The 19,256-nt window shown below is 46.3% G+C and overlaps 1 protein-coding gene across 1 annotated transcript in view; it reads left to right on the top strand.

The window, feature by feature from the left end:
* The first annotated feature begins 498 nt into the window (after positions 1-498).
* SAC3D1 (SAC3 domain containing 1) overlaps positions 499-19,256 on the top strand; it is a 64,000-nt gene continuing 45,242 nt past the window's right edge. Inside the window, exon 1 of the mRNA XM_078662116.1 lies at positions 499-554. The gene's annotated coding sequence lies outside the window, so the exon portion shown is untranslated. The remainder of the gene's footprint in view (positions 555-19,256) is intronic.

Genomic DNA, 19,256 nt, shown 5'->3' with positions numbered 1-19,256 from the left:
TTGTAATGCTAGTTAAATAACTAGATAATTTATGGTGTTTTTCTACAGCAGCAGCATAGATGGGAGGAGGGCAATCATTAATCTACAATAATTTTTTGGGTCTAGCTTGACAGTGTAACTATAACCTAACCTTTTAACCTACACCAATATTATTGAACAGTTCTTTGTTTCCACAGACATACATATCCTTTCCTGTGGTATTTTCTTGCAGTGTCTCACCTTACCATACAACATTCATTTTAAAGCCAAAGCTATTGGCTTTGCTAATGCTTGTTTGTTTTTTGTCGCGCCCCCTTTCCCGTTAGTGTGGTTTTCTCTGTCTAAATCCCTGTCAATAGCTGATGCAGAAAAATAAGTGCGGGTGATCCCCACCAGCGACTAGTACCAACTGTGTTCGCTACAGTAGCTCTGGCTCTGTAACACGGGGCACGATGGTTTACACGTAAAAACTACAGAAAAGCGCATTGTGGGATACGTGACCGGAAGTTGTTACCAGGAAGTTGCAATGTGTGCCGAGCAACTGGGTTGTGCGGGAGCGGAACACCCTGCTGCTGGTGAGTATAGCAGGGGATGCTGCCGGGAGGGAATACGGGAGTGTGTGGACAGCTGAAGTCGGGTGGGCGGTAGCTAAGGGGAAGGACTTGCTTGCTGAAGCGGAATATTTGTCTCAACTCCCTTCCATTAAAACACGCTCTAAGTCAGCAGTATATTAATAGGAAAGTTTGAGCCGGAGCGGTTGGCGCGCTCATATCTTCTTTATATACCCTCATAACCGCTGTCCACTCCAAGACAGCAGCATTTTACAGTATGACCTACAGGAGCGCTCGTCACTAAAATAACAAAAAGAATGCCCGGTTCATATTGGGGCAATATTGTTGAGGCGAAAACATTATGGCACTTGGTAGGAAGCCCATTTAAGATTAGCAAAAGAAGTAAACACTTGCGCTGGAAAAGGTACTGCAGTTGCAGTGGGTGTTCAACTACTCGAGAACGAATGGTGCATCTGAAATAGAACATTATTCCTGTGTTCCCCCTCCCTTCACAATTACACCTGCAGTGTACCCCCCCCCCATACTTTCACTACATCCTCGTTTGCCATTTCACAAATTGGTAGAATATTGTTCGTCTCTTATTAGTATAGTATAGGGAGCTGCAAAATACGAATGAGGGGCATTGGCAGAAATGTGCGATGGAAGGATTTTTGTCAGTACTTGCACCAGCGTTTGTGCTGCTGGCACTGGCAACAATTGACACCGGTGGCTTGGAGTCACAGGGCAACAGGGTCGGACTGGCCTGCCGGACCATCGGGCTTGTCTGACAGAGCAGTGTTTTGCTGTTTATGAGCCTGTTTTATGGTCTGCTGTGCCGGTTTGTTACTGATGATTTCCCTAACACTTAAATACATATTGCCTTCTGCAAACTGACATCCACGCAGTCTTCCATACTTTGCAAAACACTTGTACAGCGTGTCTTTACACGTTCAAAACTTCCCCAGTTTGTAAACATGGGCCACTATTTTAGCTTTTAGCGTTCTAATTCACTAATTGGTGCCACTTTTCTTTTGGTGTCTGTGCCTATTTTCTGTCCCATTCGCACCTTGCTTGACTGAAGTACATTGGTAGAACTGAACTGCCTCTGTTCCGTCATGGAATAAGTGAGTAAGCTGCATGGCAGGATTCATGTGCATTATGCTTTGGTGCCAGGCCCGAATAGCTGAAGTGCCTCAGATCATCACTAAGGTGTACCGGCACAAATATGTGGACCTATTTATTGTTGTAAAATGGTAAAGCAAGGTGTGCCATTGAGACAGCCGTACAATGCCAATTCTGTGGGGACGCGCGTAAATAGCAATATAGTACGTTTGTGCATGTGTAGGGGTTGTGTTGCAAATAATGATCTAGGTACCTTGCCAGACACGCTTGTGAATGAAAAAATGACTTTATTGTATATAGATATTTAAAAAAAATTACAAACAAAAGACTGATGCAATTAAATAACTAAAAACCAAATAATCGCTCAAAGTAGCAGCAGCGCAAAGCAATCGCTTAATAGGACATTTCATCATATATGACAAAAGGACGTTCATACTAATTGATTCAGTGAAACAAATAATCACTTAAAAGACATATTAACAAAGACGAAGCTAGAAGGGATCAAACTAATCACATTAACGCTTTATAGTTGACTATGTGGCCGAAATAATTGTGCTAGTGGCTGGCCTTCACTAATCTGTTCTCCACCAGCATCAAAAGCTTCTTAAACGCAGTATTTAAGCACAAATGGTTGGGTTCCAGGCACGCAATGATTGCCTGCCTACAGGAATTAATACACTGCTAGACTAGTAGGCAAGAACAAATACAAACAATGTGAATAATAGTCTTAATTGCTGAATGACATAATCTGCAGACATTGCTATACTTGGATTTAATCCTTGGTGGAGCCAGATCGTTCATTGGCAGGCCTCTTCTTCTAAAGTGCATATATTTATGCCTAGTTTAAAAAAAAAAAAGATTGAGTAGCACGCTGCCAAGTATGGCAGTCTATGTTGAACTATATAATTATTAAAAATCCTCTATGCATGGGCACATTGAGGTAAAAGAACCTCGTTCTGTGATCTTGACAGCTGTTGAATAGGTTTATTTACTAATTTTCTAAATTCTTGAAAAGAAACGGGCAAAGCCAACTTTTAATTGTAATAAATTTAAAGCTGCGTCCAAATATTTCCCAAAATAAGTTGTACAATTCTCTCTGGTTTCCATTCAGATCGCTTAGTCAAAGGAATTTAGCTTGGCAGCCTTTTAACTTAAAACTTGTTTGAGACAAATCCATAAACTTGCAAATATCTGGACATTTACACCAAATGCAAAGCAATTTTGGGTGGGTGAAGCATTTCTTGGAAGGCAAAAGACTTAACTATAAATATTTGCAATAATTGTGTCCTTAATGTGTGCCCTTTGCCACAAAAAGCTTCGTAGCCATAAGCTAGGGTTGGCAACAGCTTGACGTTTGTTATTTTGCCAGTGCCATTCCTCTCAGAAACCTGTAGATAGTAAAAAAGGCTATCCAGCATTAGCTTTTGCTTTAATGGCCTGCTTATGGGCTTGCAGGTTTCCTCTGATATCAACAATGACACTCAGGAATTTATAATCCAAAGTTCTTTCAACTTGGTGCCATTAATGTACCACTTGCCTTTTTTTCTTCACCTTCCTACCTTGATTGATTTACATTTTATTGTCATAGAAAAACTCATCCAATTTAACCAGGAGTCTTTCCACCCAACCTTAGTCTTGGTGAGTTATAAAATGTTATCAGCATATAATAGACAAGAAAGCGGGACTCCTCCCAACCTTGGTGGATGGCCATACGCCTTATCCAGTTCAGTTGGTAGATCAGCAGTCTATAAGTTAAACACGAGTGGCGCCAAGACACAACCCTACTTCAAGCCAGACTCAGTATTTTTTTCGAGAGGTTAGACCCATGACCAATTTTTATGCGCACTCAAGTGTTGGTGTATAGTAAGAGGATCCCTTTCAGCAAAGCTGGAGGAGTCCCCCAACGAAAAAGTTTTACCCATAAGTTATTCCTGGATTCTCGATCTAATGTGGCCCTTGAAGTCAACAAAACAGAGATATAACAGGAATCGCTTTGCAAACGTTTGATTCATTTTTAGGTCGAGCCTGGGCAGCGCATGCGCTGCTCTGCGACGCATGCTCTATTAAGGTATGGACTTGAAGCTCCAGCCACTCTCCGCCCATCTTTTCAATAGACTGTTGTGATTGTCCTTCTTAAATATTGACTTTTGATTTGTTAATAGGCTTATTAGTCCCTCCTTAGTACCTCCCTGTCTTCTTTTGTAACCTCCCATCAGGACTGGACCTTTTATGGGTGTCCTTGCAGTATTGCTTGCTTCTGCCCCTCGAGAGAACTATTTGCCTAATTAATCTAAAGCGCACTGGTGGGACGCCAGCTTTAGCAATGGCTGCCTTTTTAAAAAAAAAATTGGAATTTGCTGCGTGCTGTGCGCCCTTTCACTTTCGCTTGCGTTGGCTATAACTATTAAATATGCCCACCCCCCCTGCATGGACGCCGCATAGTGGGCGCTGTGTTAATTAGAGAAATCTCCTGGTGCTTCCTCCATTGTCTCTCCTGCCCATGCCCTTCGTGTAGCTTATTTTAAATCTCTGCATTAATGTGACAAGCATCGTCTGCTCTTCTCAGTTATTTTTATTTATATGGTGGAGTTGATCTTTTATTATTGATTGTTGTTAGGTTTGTAATGGACTTTGAAGTATATTTAAAAAATATTTTCTTCTCTGTGAGGACTTCTATTTGTGCATAACTGACAGGACATGTTCCCGTGTCCCAACTGGGTTTAGATTGCGATTAATGCTTTTTGCCCGAGGGATTTCTTTCAGGGCAGGCTTAGGAGGCATGTTTGTTCTATTTGTTTTAGAGGCACACATGCATGTTGTGGCTTAATTCTGGGAAAGGTGGGGTTGAGTTGTTTTTCTGTCCCGCTCATGCGTTTCTCTGTCAGTGTTACAAAAAGTAGTGCTCGCGCTCCCTCTGAAACTGCTCTTTTGAACCAAGCCGACAGCTGTACCCCGCAATCTGATTTTTCTCTCTTCTCCCTCAGGAATCTCTGTCATCTTGTGGAGCACGTTTCAGTCTGGCCACAACTGCTTTGTGCGAAACGTTTGAACAGTCTATTACTCATTAGTTGCTTTGGATTTTTAGGTCGAGCCTAGACAGCGCATGTGCTGCTCTGCGAGGCATGCTGTATTAAACTATGGACTTGAAGGTTTGCCACAAGACATGTCGCAGAGGGCACAGGATGTGTCTCATCAGAGCACTGAGAAGACAGTCTCTGGCACTAGACTGTGCAACGTTTAACACATGGCTCTCACTCACTGGCCACTTCATTTGGTATGTCCAAGAAGCCAGTTTAACAAGCATTTGCAATGCAATAGGTCTCGCATTTGCGAGAGTTTGAGCTATTGCATTGTAAATTACAAACCTTTTATCTATGTGTTGGTTTTAAAAACAGAACAATAAAAGGCATTGTGATTTACAATGCCAACAGCTTAAACTCTCGCAAATGCGAGACCGATTGCATTGCAAATGCTTGTTAATGATAAGGCCATCAAATCTGAGATTTTTCCCATACCTTGCAGAAAACCTGTTTGATGTTCTGTAATTATTTTTTTATATTTTCTTCCCCCAGGAGTGTAAATCATGCAAAAGAAGAATTGCCAAATATTTGGCCTCTTCTTTTAAGAAATTTATCAGCCAATAAGTTGAAGGGCGCAGTTATAAAGAGTGTTAGATCTGGCATCTTTTGCGTGGCTTCCCTTCTTTTTGCCTCTGCCTCCTGTATTTTTGACTGTATTCTGGACTTCTTTCTTGCTGGTTTAGGTACTCTAGGCACTTTACCACTGCTGATCAGTGCTAAAGTGTAAGAGCTCCCTGTATAAATTATTATTCTGATTTATTATCCATGATTGCCATATTTGATTTACAGGTAAGCCTCTAGTAAAGTGGACTGTGTGTGCCCAGGGCCTGTAAATCAAATGCTACTAGTGGGCTTGCAGCACTGGGTGTGCCACCTTCACGAGTATCCCTGTAAACTTGTCGCAAGCCTGCCACTGCAGTGTCTCTGAGGGCAGTTTTAAACTGCCATATTAACCTGGTAAGTGCTCCCACTTACCAGGCCCAAAACTTTCCTTTTTCTACATGTACCCCCATGGACAGGGTGCAGTGTATTTGAGAGGTAGGATATGTACTGGCGTGTTTTACATGTCCAGATAGTGAAAAACTAAATTGCCAGTATTTCATTATCACAAGGCAGCTCCAATGATAGCCTATGGGAGAGGTAGTGCTTGCAACATTTTACAAGTGTAACTTTCAGTTGGGAACAGCTAGAGATTTAGGGGTTGGGCTCACTGAGCTCAGGATTTAAAAACACATCTTTTAGTTAAGTTAGTTTTTAAATTCTGTTTTTGACAATGCTTATGGATCAAGAGGAACATCTGCCAAGGAGAAGAGCTGTGAGGAGGAGTATTGCCCCTTTGCTGTTGTGTGTTGCTTTGCTCGGTTGGCCTGCAGTTGCTGCTTCTGCTTTGGAGAGGAAAAGGACTGGACTTTGCTTGGATCCTGCTTGTGAAGTTTCTCCAAGGGCTTGTGTGCGCTTGCCTCCTGTTAAGAAGCCCCAAGCCATCAAAGATTTAATCTGCAGCATCCCTGAACTCCACTGCTGGGAGTTACAACCTGCCTTGTGGTGCTAATTCCAGTTATGGGGCCTTGCAGGTTGTTTTGCTGCTTGAAACCATCAAAATCGATGTATCGCCCTTTCAGCGCCTGTTTTTCTGATGCAGCACCGCTGTGCGGGAGAAATTTCCAAGCATCTCTGCCGTGCAGCCGAAGAAATCGACGCAGCACCTGTCAGCTGCCGAATAGACTGCCAAATTTCAAGTTCAGTGCAGTGTGTGTCTGAAGTCCGAGACCACTGCACGAACTCCGACGCAGGCCCTGCTGTGCGGCTGAAAGAATCAAAGCATCGTAGGTCCGCGGTTGAAGGAATCAATGCAGCACCTGTTTTGGAGCCGCCGTATCAACCTCCAGTTCTCCACGCATAGCACCTGTGCACCATTTCCGTCATCAGTGCTGGGCTACAGTTCGGAGCCAAGGCTGCATGTCTGGAGACTGATGCATCACCTCCCCTCACAGTAAGAAACTGACGCATCACCTCCTCTCACAGTAAGGAACAGATGCATCACCTCCCCTGCGTAGCAGTAAGGAACAGAGGCTTCACCTTCTTTGTGAGTAACGAACCTACGCATCACCTTCCCTGAGAGTAAGGAACCGATACATTGCTTTGCTTTCCAGTGGCTCACCTCCCTTGCGCCTGTTTTCATCTATCGATACATCTCCGGTACTTTGCACTAAAAAGGGACGTATCCATAATTTTCTATGGACTAAACTGTTTTGAACTTTTTTACAGTGTTAATCTTGATGTATGTATGTCGAATTTTTGTCGTTTTGGTCTTGTTTTGATTAGATCACTCTTGTGGTGTGGTGTTTTCACTGTGTTACTGTATATTTGCACAAGTGCTTTACACATTGCTTCTGTAGTTTAGCTTAACTGCTCTGTGCCAAGCTACCAAAGGGTGAGCACAGGCAAACTTAGGTATGTACTTTACTCATCCCGACTATAATGATGGGTACTGCTTGTACAGGGTGCAAACTGACTGACAACCAGAAACCCCATTTTTAACATCGGTGGCCAGCGGTGAGGATAGGACTTGCATTTGTACCTTACATACGGTGATTGGTGTGCACTACATCCATATCGCAGACCAGTACGCAACCACGTAATGTTTCATTTTTCGGTTTCTGCAGTTGTTGAGCTCCTTACTTCAGCATGTCTCTCTTTAGAGCATCTTCAGTGGCATCCTTGGATTTGGTGTTTGAGGAAGATAGGCTGGGGTCTTACGCCGTCCCTAAATTGAAGTCAATTTGTAATTGCAACAAAGTCCAAATCAATGGCCTCACCAGGAAAGAGGGGCTACTAAAGGCGCTGAGGGTCCGGATAGCTGCCAGAAATGAGAGTGAGCTCTCAGGAGAGAAAGTTGTGGATATGGAGGCGAGGGAAATGTCTGGGGACCAAGTGAAGGCCCAGGATCTGTCTGAGGGGGAGGTTATCTCCAGGGCAGGCAGCAGTGTGTCTTTAAGAGTCTGTCCCCAGAGGAGTTGGGGGATAGACGGCAGAGCAGAGAGCATGAGCATGAGCTGGAGCTTGAGAAACTCGAAGTGGAAAGCAGGACATTTGAAATTGAGCAAAAGGAGAAGGATAAAACCCTGGCTCTGGAGGAAAAGAAATTGCTGTTGGCTTATGAATTGCGTTTGAAGGAGCTGGACATCAAGGCCAAGCAAACAGAGTTCAGTTCAAATGGTGGCAGCGTGTCTTCAGTGCACACAGAAGAGAAAGTACATATACCTAAGGATGTAGTGAAAGATTTTGAAGTGGGGGGTGACACTGGCGTATGAAGTAGCAATGCAATCACACAGGGTACCAGAGAGAGATTGGGGGGCAGGCTTGTGGAACCCCTTCACTGTAGAGGGGAGGGACACCTTGCTAACCTTACCCAGGGAGGATCGGGTGAAGTACCCCCTCATGGAAGAGACCTTGGTCAGGAGGTATGGGTTAACCCCAGAGATGCACAGACAGAAGTTCAGGGCCTTTAAGAAGCTTGAGTCACAAATATGGGTTGAATATGTTGCTTCCTTCTGCAGAGCATTGGATGGTTGGGTGAAGGGCAGCGAGGTAACTGACTATAGAGGGATTTATGATTTAATTGCATAGGAGCAGTTGTCCAATAGTAGTGTTCCAGAGCTGTGCTAGCACTTGATTGTCCGTAATCTTGCAGATCCCAGGAAGCTTGCTGTGGAGGCAGACCACTGGGTCAGCACTAAGGTCCACGAGGGGTATGCGGGAGACTCCACCAAGGGTGGACAGGGTTCCCCGCAGAAGAGTGGGGGGGCAAGGGTAAACAGAGGGACTACTCAAAAGGGCCCCAATCTAGTTCCCAGGTTAAGGATTTGCGTCCCCCACATGAGAAGAAGCCTTGGATCTCTACAGGGAAGCCTGCAGAGAATGGATCCTGCAAGTGTTATTCATGTGGTCAGGAGGGTCACACTAAAGGGGATCCCAAATGTCTCAAGTGGACACTGGCACCAACAGGCGCATAGTCACAGGGGTTGGCCTATGTAGTTCTTGGAGAGGATTTGGTTCCAGTGGAAGGGTGGGAACCAGCTGAGATGGCCCTTTTCTCCCTAGGGGACAGTGAACTGGTCCAGAGAACCTTCCAGCCTGAAAACAGGAAGACTTACAGGTAGTGGATGACCATCAATGGACCGAGGGTGGAGATACTGGAGCCAATGTGACCACGGTAAGGTGTCACCTGGTGTCTGAAGAGCAGCTAGTCCCTAATGTGTATAATATGGTAGTTGCTGTTGACAACTCTGAGTGCCAGTACAAGGTGGCGCAGGTTCCCTTTGATGGGGGGGGGGAGGGGGGAGGGTTCGGGTCTCTTGAGGGTGACTGAGTCCAACGATGCCTGTTGACTGTCTGCTAGGGAACAACCTGGAGGATTCTCTTTGGCGTGAGGTGGAACACTGAGCGCACTTGGAGATGGTGGGTCTGCCTGAGTGGGCGTGTGTGACCACTCGGTCAATGGCAGCCAGTAGGGGTGATCAAGAGGACCTGGAGCCTGAAAGAGTGGGCCAGGTGCCTACCAGAAAGAGGAGGGGGCTTGGGAAACCCGCTCCAGAATTTCCCATGTTCTGGGAGGAGGCTGACCTTGAAGGGGACACCCCGGAACCTACAAGAGAGTAAGTGGCCAAATTTATGCCAGAGCTGACCCATTGGCAGCAAGAAAGGGGTCCCACCAGGGAGAAGTTCTGCAAGGAGCATCAGGAATGCCTTTCTCTTGTGGGTTTGCGGTAGCAGGCTGCAAACCAGGCAGCTGATGATCAGTCTGGATCACATTGGATCTACTGGGAGAATAGTCTCCTGTATTGTGAGCCTAAGGTTGCTGAGCCTGGGGCAGCCCATGTGCTGGTGGTACCCCAGTGCTCCAGAGCCTTCCTACTGAGTCTGGCTCATGATGTGCCTTCGGCAGGCCATTTGGGGCAGGACAAGATCTTTGACAGGCTTGTCACCCAATTCTGTGGCTCCAAATGCGAACAAACTCTTGATACCCATTGTAGGTCTTACCAGGCAAGTAGTAAGAGTGGGAGAAGATGTTAGGCTCCACTCCAACCTTTCTCTGTTGTCAGCACCCTTTTTGCGTGGGTGTGAATTGACATTGTGGTACCTCTAGACCCCAAGACAACCATGGGCAACAGGTTTATCCTGGTCTTGATAGAACATGCCACCTGGTACCCGGAGGCTATCAGTCTGAGAACAGGGACCGCGCCCGTGGTGGGCCTGGTATGGATGGAGATCTTTTGCCGCTTGGGATTCCCAAAGGAGGTGGTATTCGACTGGGATACCAACGTCATATCCAAGTATATGTAGTCTCTTTCTGTGGGAGGAGTGTGGTGTAACCTGCAAGCTCACCACTCCTTACGACCCCAAAGTAATGGATTGGTTGAGAGGTTCAACCAAACCCCGATGGGCATTATTGGGGGTCTGTCAGACTCCATGAGACGTAAGTGGGGTCTTCTTGCCCTGCCTTCTCTTTGTTTACAGGGAGGTACTGTAGAAGTCAGTCACTGGGGTTCAGCCCCTTTGAGCTGCTGTATGGTCACCCTGTGAGGGGACCTCTTAGTCTGTTGAAAGAAGGCTGGGAGAAAGCTCACAGTAAGTCCCCACCAGGATGCATTTAGATACAAGTTGGCCTTCAGAAACCAGACTGCGCGCTTCAGGAAACTCGCTCAGGTGAACCTGGAGGCCAGCCAGGAAGATATGAAACGCTGCTATGACCAGAATGCCACTCTGGCTGAGTTTCAGCCTGGAAAAACACACTATCTTGCAGGGCTAGAGGGATGTTTATAGACCGAGCCTAAGTATTATCCCCCGTGGAAATCAACGATCAACTACAAACTTAGGGGTCTATTAAGGGATCCAAAAGTGATCCTCTACTCAAAAGTAACCTCATCAATAGTACAAGGGTACGATGACAGTGACACTCACAGACCAAATCACAAGATGTGAGGAACCAGTAACGTGAGTCACCCCTGGTTTAGGATTCCCATCAACAGTCTTGTAATGATCAATATTATCATTTGGTAATCCTTATCGGGTATTGTGTCTCTAGATCATTGAGACCGGCATACCCAGATAACCAGATATGGGGTAGCGACCCACAATCACTCGGTACTACCACATGATGTTGATGTGATGGGAAGTGCAGTGTAAAAATATATGTAAGTGGTGGTCTAAAAAAGGATAGGGAGCTCAACCAAGGTAAATTTTAATGACTGTTGGCCCCTTCCCTAATAAAAACAAGAACAGTATCGTATCATCATCGCAGTCCAAACAAATAGCTGCGAGGAGACCAACATGTTTCAGCCACTAAAGGTTAACTCCTCTGGCTTTCGTCAGGGTCTCTGTTCAAATAATATACTACTGCTTACAAGTGAATAAAGTGTGAAAAAATATACAAAAAAACACACACAAGTGAAAAACAGTAAAGGATATAATGTTCCATAAACTGTATCAACTCCTCTCTTCGGCACCTGGTTGCAAATATACTGTATAAGGAGGACAAACGTACAGGAAGATCACAATCAGCTACCATGGTCTGTGGTAAACATAATATTGTTTAAAAAAATAATAACTCTGCTTGCTTACTCACCCAGGGTGTCCGGGGAGTGGACCTCACCTCTTCCTGGACCTGGCTCAGGATATGTGAGACCCCGCTCTACAATAACACAAACCGGCTACGTAAATTACAAAGACCAGGAGGTCAAACATTAATTTACTCTTGCGGTGAAAATACTGTGTCAGGAGCTTATTAACACCCATCTAGAGGTACTCCAAACCAACCTCTCTCCACTCCACTATCAACTTAATGTCTGCACATACAGTTAACTTCAATCTTACTTTACTCCAGCAACTAGCTGATGATATGCAGAGAAGCCTGATAAAAAGCTAAACACCTGCTAGACCAAGTGGACCAATTCTCCTACCTGTCTGTCGTTGTCTCAGGCCGTGACTGAGTCAGGGGGAGGCGCAGTCTCTCCTATGCACTGACTTCTTCACTGTGCTGGTAGGTGTCGTCCCACCAATCAAACCCTGCAGGGGAGGGGACTTGCCCTGTCGCCGCCTGTATAGGGAACAGTTCTTTAACACTACCAGGGTGATTGATCTAGCGCTTAGACTGGCAGAAGTGCCCCTCGCTATAATCAGGACTACCTAAACTGCCCAGTGCTCATTACTCCCACTCCCTCAATCACCAGCTCATTCATGGCATCGCGCTCGTATTCTCGCGAGGTTTGAGTCAAACTACCCGATGACGTCACCGCGGCCATTTTGGTAGTTTAATGGTTAAAACACTCACATATTGTGGACTATCTCAAGTGTATCACTCGAGACCTGTATATCTCGAAAGGCACAAAACCGCCTCACTCAGGGGTAGTAACAAGATAGAGACAGCCTGTACATTGGGGGCATCCATGTCCTGCGACCCGGCCTCGCGCTAGACTGGCAGAAGTACTCATAGCTATAATCAGGACTGCCTGACCTGTCCAGTGCTCCTTACTCGCACTACCACGATCACCAACTCATTCATGGCATCGCGCTCGTATTCCCGCGAGGTTTCAGTCAAACTACCCGATGACGTCACAGCGGCCATTTTGGTAGTCTAATGGTTTAAACACTCACATATTGCGGACTAACTCAAGTATACCCGTATATCTCGAAAGGCACACTGCCGCATCACTCAGGGGTAGTAACAAGATGGAGACAGCCTATACATTGGGGGCATCCATGTCCTGCGACCCGGCCTCGCGCTCATTCTCTCGCGAGACTAGCCGGATGGAAACTACAAAATGACCTCACAGTTACAGTGTCTGTAGTTCAATTCTAAATCTAACATCGAACAATGTCATTTAGATGATGCATGGCTACGTGCATCGATAGTGCTGCCACAATTAAACTCCCAAACCAATGGAGGGTGTAGTCACCTCGTGCCCACGGCTGAGGTCATATCAATATTAGAAAATCAATATTGGTAATATAGTTAAACCGAATAGCAACTTAAAGATAGTTACCAGAACCCAGGGTAGCAAGGCTCACAGTCATGCCAGCCTGGAGGCACCGGAGACATCTTCAACCACCCCCTGTCCTGAGCCCAACCAAAATAAATACTCATGGTCAAGATTCCTCCACAAATAAAGTTAAGTTCTACCTAGACGGCCATGCAGCCAGGGGCTTACGATGATAACTAGCCATCTGGTCTCTCATATATTCAGCTTCATAGAGAGAATGTTGTTAAGCACACGGTCAGGCAGTGACCAGTACTTGGCTCTTTACCATGTGTATTACACGCACGACCACATGTACACCCACAAATGAGCGATATATCAGGACAGGGAGAACCACGGAATGTCATCGTTCAACCCTTGTCTGTCTGTCCCCAATTTGAACACCCACTTTTGTTCACGAATGAAAAGGTACCGAGACACATCGCTCACATGTGGTGGGATGTGTGGTTTTTCCAAAACATGCCACGTGAAGTCAGTTTCTGCATGATTCCGTGAGATAAAATGCTTAGTGAGTTTGGAGATGTCTTTCTTGCAGCGAAAAGTACTTTTATGCTCCCGCATCCTCACACGCACCTTTCTCGTGGTCATGCCCACATATCGTTCATTGCATGTGCAAGTGATGAGGTAGATTAGGTTAGTACTGTTGCAGTTTGTAAACTGCCGCAATTCCCATGGCCTGTCTGTACCAATGTCCACACTGGTGATTTTGGTCGTTAGAGGGCAAATCGAACAGCCACCACACGGATGGTGCCCTACCACCGGGGGGAGATCCCATAATGTACCTATCTCTCTCCTGGGTGTTGCTTTAGGTCGGGTGTGTACCAAACGATCCCTCAGGTTAGCTGAGCGTTTGAAAGCGAAAAGTGGGAAAGGGATTTTGTCTTTGCCACTGTTCAGAATTTTCCAATGCTTTTTTATCACCTTCTGAACATAGTTCGATTTGGTGTTGAATGTGCTCACTAGTGTTAATCGGTCCAGAGGTGGTTTCTCTACACGTGGTTCCAGGAGGGCAGCACGATGATTATTTGCTGCTCGTTTGTATGAGCGCTGGATCAGTTTCTTTGGGTAATGCCTCTCTCTCAATTGCTTGGAAAGATCGTCTGCGTGGCGTTTGAAGGTTTCTGGGGTAGAACAGTTCCGATGGACTCGAAGAAACTGTCCAAAGGGCAGATTATCCCTCAGGGACTTAGGGTGTTGACTCTCGTACAGGAGAAGGGAATTTCTAGCCATCGGTTTCCTATACAATTCGCTCTCCAGACCCCTCGTGGTGCTGCCCTCCTGGAACCACGTGTAGAGAAACCACCTCTGGACCGATTAACACTAGTGAGCACATTCAACACCAAATCGAACTATGTTCAGAAGGTGATAAAAAAGCATTGGAAAATTCTGAACAGTGGCAAAGACAAAATCCCTTTCCCACTTTTCGCTTTCAAACGCTCAGCTAACCTGAGGGATCGTTTGGTACACACCCGACCTAAAGCAACACCCAGGAGAGAGATAGGTACATTATGGGATCTCCCCCCGGTGGTAGGGCACCATCCGTGTGGTGGCTGTTCGATTTGCCCTCTAACGACCAAAATCACCAGTGTGGACATTGGTACAGACAGGCCATGGGAATTGCGGCAGTTTACAAACTGCAACAGTACTAACCTAATCTACCTCATCACTTGCACATGCAATGAACGATATGTGGGCATGACCACGAGAAAGGTGCGTGTGAGGATGCAGGAGCATAAAAGTACTTTTCGCTGCAAGAAAGACATCTCCAAACTCACTAAGCATTTTATCTCACGGAATCATGCAGAAACTGACTTCACGTGGCATGTTTTGGAAAAACCACACATCCCACCACATGTGAGCGATGTGTCTCGGTACCTTTTCATTCGTGAACAAAAGTGGGTGTTCAAATTGGGGACAGACAGACAAGGGTTGAACGATGACATTCCGTGGTTCTCCCTGTCCTGATATATCGCTCATTTGTGGGTGTACATGTGGTCGTGCGTGTAATACACATGGTAAAGAGCCAAGTACTGGTCACTGCCTGACCGTGTGCTTAACAACATTCTCTCTATGAAGCTGAATATATGAGAGACCAGATGGCTAGTTATCATCGTAAGCCCCTGGCTGCATGGCCGTCTAGGTAGAACTTAACTTTATTTGTGGAGGAATCTTGACCATGAGTATTTATTTTGGTTGGGCTCAGGACAGGGGGTGGTTGAAGATGTCTCCGGTGCCTCCAGGCTGGCATGACTGTGAGCCTTGCTACCCTGGGTTCTGGTAACTATCTTTAAGTTGCTATTCGGTTTAACTATATTACCAATATTGATTTTCTAATATTGATATGACCTCAGCCGTGGGCACGAGGTGACTACACCCTCCATTGGTTTGGGAGTTTAATTGTGGCAGCACTATCGATGCACGTAGCCATGCATCATCTAAATGACATTGTTCGATGTTAGATTTAGAATTGAACTACAGACACTGTAACTGTGAGGTCATTTTGTAGTTTCCATCCGGCTAGTCTCGCGAGAGAATGAGCGCGAGGCCGGGTCGCAGGACATGGATGCCCCCAATGTATAGGCTGTCTCCATCTTGTTACTACCCCTGAGTGATGCGGCAGTGTGCCTTTCGAGATATACGGGTATACTTGAGTTAGTCCGCAATATGTGAGTGTTTAAACCATTAGACTACCAAAATGGCCGCTGTGACGTCATCGGGTAGTTTGACTGAAACCTCGCGGGAATACGAGCGCGATGCCATGAATGAGTTGGTGATCGTGGTAGTGCGAGTAATGAGCACTGGACAGGTCGGGCAGTCCTGATTATAGCTATGGGTACTTCTGCCAGTCTAGCGCGAGGCCGGGTCGCAGGACATGGATGCCCCCAATGTACAGGCTGTCTCTATCTTGTTACTACCCCTGAGTGAGGCGGTTTTGTGCCTTTCGAGATATACAGGTCTCGAGTGATACACTTGAGATAGTCCACAATATGTGAGTGTTTTAACCATTAAACTACCAAAATGGCCGCGGTGACGTCATCGGGTAGTTTGACTCAAACCTCGCGAGAATACGAGCGCGATGCCATGAATGAGCTGGTGATTGAGGGAGTGGGAGTAATGAGCACTGGGCAGTTTAGGTAGTCCTGATTATAGCGAGGGGCACTTCTGCCAGTCTAAGCGCTAGATCAATCACCCTGGTAGTGTTAAAGAACTGTTCCCTATACAGGCGGCGACAGGGCAAGTCCCCTCCCCTGCAGGGTTTGATTGGTGGGACGACACCTACCAGCACAGTGAAGAAGTCAGTGCATAGGAGAGACTGCGCCTCCCCCTGACTCAGTCACGGCCTGAGACAACGACGGACAGGTAGGAGAATTGGTCCACTTGGTCTAGCAGGTGTTTAGCTTTTTATCAGGCTTCTCTGCATATCATCAGCTAGTTGCTGGAGTAAAGTAAGATTGAAGTTAACTGTATGTGCAGACATTAAGTTGATAGTGGAGTGGAGAGAGGTTGGTTTGGAGTACCTCTAGATGGGTGTTAATAAGCTCCTGACACAGTATTTTCACCGCAAGAGTAAATTAATGTTTGACCTCCTGGTCTTTGTAATTTACGTAGCCGGTTTGTGTTATTGTAGAGCGGGGTCTCACATATCCTGAGCCAGGTCCAGGAAGAGGTGAGGTCCACTCCCCGGACACCCTGGGTGAGTAAGCAAGCAGAGTTATTATTTTTTTAAACAATATTATGTTTACCACAGACCATGGTAGCTGATTGTGATCTTCCTGTACGTTTGTCCTCCTTATACAGTATATTTGCAACCAGGTGCCGAAGAGAGGAGTTGATACAGTTTATGGAACATTATATCCTTTACTGTTTTTCACTTGTGTGTGTTTTTTTGTATATTTTTTCACACTTTATTCACTTGTAAGCAGTAGTATATTATTTGAACAGAGACCCTGACGAAAGCCAGAGGAGTTAACCTTTAGTGGCTGAAACATGTTGGTCTCCTCGCAGCTATTTGTTTGGACTGCGATGATGATACGATACTGTTCTTGTTTTTATTAGGGAAGGGGCCAACAGTCATTAAAATTTACCTTGGTTGAGCTCCCTATCCTTTTTTAGACCACCACTTACATATATTTTTACACTGCACTTCCCATCACATCAACATCATGTGGTAGTACCGAGTGATTGTGGGTCGCTACCCCATATCTGGTTATCTGGGTATGCCGGTCTCAATGATCTAGAGACACAATACCCGATAAGGATTACCAAATGATAATATTGATCATTACAAGACTGTTGATGGGAATCCTAAACCAGGGGTGACTCACGTTACTGGTTCCTCACATCTTGTGATTTGGTCTGTGAGTGTCACTGTCATCGTACCCTTGTACTATTGATGAGGTTACTTTTGAGTAGAGGATCACTTTTGGATCCCTTAATAGACCCCTAAGTTTGTAGTTGATCGTTGAGTTTCAGCCTGGCCAGACAGTGTGGGTCATGGCCCCAGTACAGCTGTGTGCTCGCCAGGATAAGTGGACTGGGCTATTTGAGTTGGTGGAGCGCAAGAGTGATGTCACCTATCTGGTGAACTCGCAGTTTTCCAAGGAACCCTTTAAGGGCCCTACATGTGAACCACCTCAAACCTCACTTTGAGAGGTCTGAAGTGAGCATGCTCTTGGCGACATCTGATGGAATGTAGGAGGAGAGTGTGCCTCTTCCTGACCTGTCTGCCAAGCATCAAGGAAGAGGTTTCCAAAATTCTAGCATTATGGGTGATACAGCCAAACAAATAGTCTTTGGGCCAGCCCAGTGGTCTTGGTCCCAAAGGCTGCTGCATCCGGTGCCACACCTGAGCTACGGTTCTGTGTGGACTGCCGTGGGCTCAACGCCATCACTAAGACTGACGCGCATCCCATCCCCAGAGCTGTTGAGCTCATTGCTCGGATGGGAACTGCCAAGTTCCTTTTTACGTTTGATCTAACGTCTAGGTACTGGCATATTGACTTCACGATCGGGCCAAAGAGAGGTCAGCGTTTTCAACACCAGAGGGGCACTGCCATTTCCGGGTTATGCTCTTTGGGTTGATGAACGCTACTGCCACCTTTCAGAGGTTGGTCAGCCAGGTGTTGGCTGGGCTGGAGGATTTCAGTGCCGCCTACATGGATGACATTGCAGTGATCAGTTCCAGCTGGGAAGATAACTTGTACCGCCTCTGGGAAGTGTTTAAGGCTCTACAGAGGGCAGGCCTCACTATCAAGGCCAGTAAGTGACAGCTAGGGCAGGGGTCAGTGGTGTAGTTGGGGCACCAGTAGGAAGCGGCCAGGTGGCGCCCCCTACCACCTAAGATTGTCACCATTCCGGCCCCCCACCCAAGTCCCACATTGAGATGTTTGGACAGAGCAGAGTGCGTGCTATTGCCATAATAATGCAAAACCAAAGGGGATGATGGACGGAGTGTTGAACATTGCAAGCACTCGCCCCCCCAGTCAACTGATCTGGGTTTAATCAGGATCATTCTTTAGCTCACTCCACCACCCCAGTTCAGACATGGCCATATGCCAATCAGTCTGACCCTGTGCCTCATGGGAACAGTCCAGCCCGACCTGCCAAGCCATGTCTTCCCTGGACCGGAAACAAGCATCTTGGGTCCGTTTTCTGGCTAATCAGCCGTCATCAGCCAGGCTAGCTTAAATCTAGTGGCAAAGTGAGCAAGGGACCCACGTCTGGACATACCCTGCCAACTTAGGGCGAACAAAGCAAAAGCAAAGGGGATGATGGACGGAGTGTTGAACATTGCAAGCACTCACCCCCAGTCAACTGATCTTATCGCTTCATTGCCATAATAACCGCAGCATTAAGTTGCCCTGCCAGACCTGTATGCAAGTACCAATACTATAGGAGGTGCCGTAGTCTATGACTAAGGTGTATTTACAGAGGTGTGTGGGAGTCGGCATACTGTAATATCAGTGAATGCAGCAGACCTGGTTATGGTGTATCATTACAGAATTGGGACGTTTTGTGGGTCAGACTTGAGGGGCACTTACAGCTCTGTGTGTTTGGGCTTGTGTGCAGAAATAACAGGATGTGGGACTTTGGAAGAGTTGTCTGTGTGTCCCTCTACTCCAGCAGTTTTTGGTCTTGCTCAGCCTCGTTAAAGCGTGCTTACAGAGGTGTGTGCGTTTCTCACTGTCGAATAGCTGGGGGTGATGTATGACAGGATATAGGTGCATTGGCAGAGCTGGGTTTATGTTACTGTAGTTACGGGGAAAGCAGCATGGAAGGATGAGGTGCCTCAACAGAAGTGTATGTGTGTGCCTCAGTATTTTAATGGTGCTGCATGCTGCAGGTCGGAATTGAGGTGCATTGGCTGAGGTACTGCAAGTCCAGTACTGGAATAGCAAGAAGTGTTGATAGGATCACTGTGCATGTCGAGACGTAGCAGTGTGTGCTGCACAGCAACATTTAGGGGCATTTACAGATTTTAGACT

Source organism: Lissotriton helveticus, chromosome 9 (assembly GCF_964261635.1).
Source record: "Lissotriton helveticus chromosome 9, aLisHel1.1, whole genome shotgun sequence".
Lineage (NCBI taxonomy): Eukaryota > Metazoa > Chordata > Amphibia > Caudata > Salamandridae > Lissotriton > Lissotriton helveticus.
This window is presented reverse-complemented; position numbering and strand designations above follow the sequence as displayed.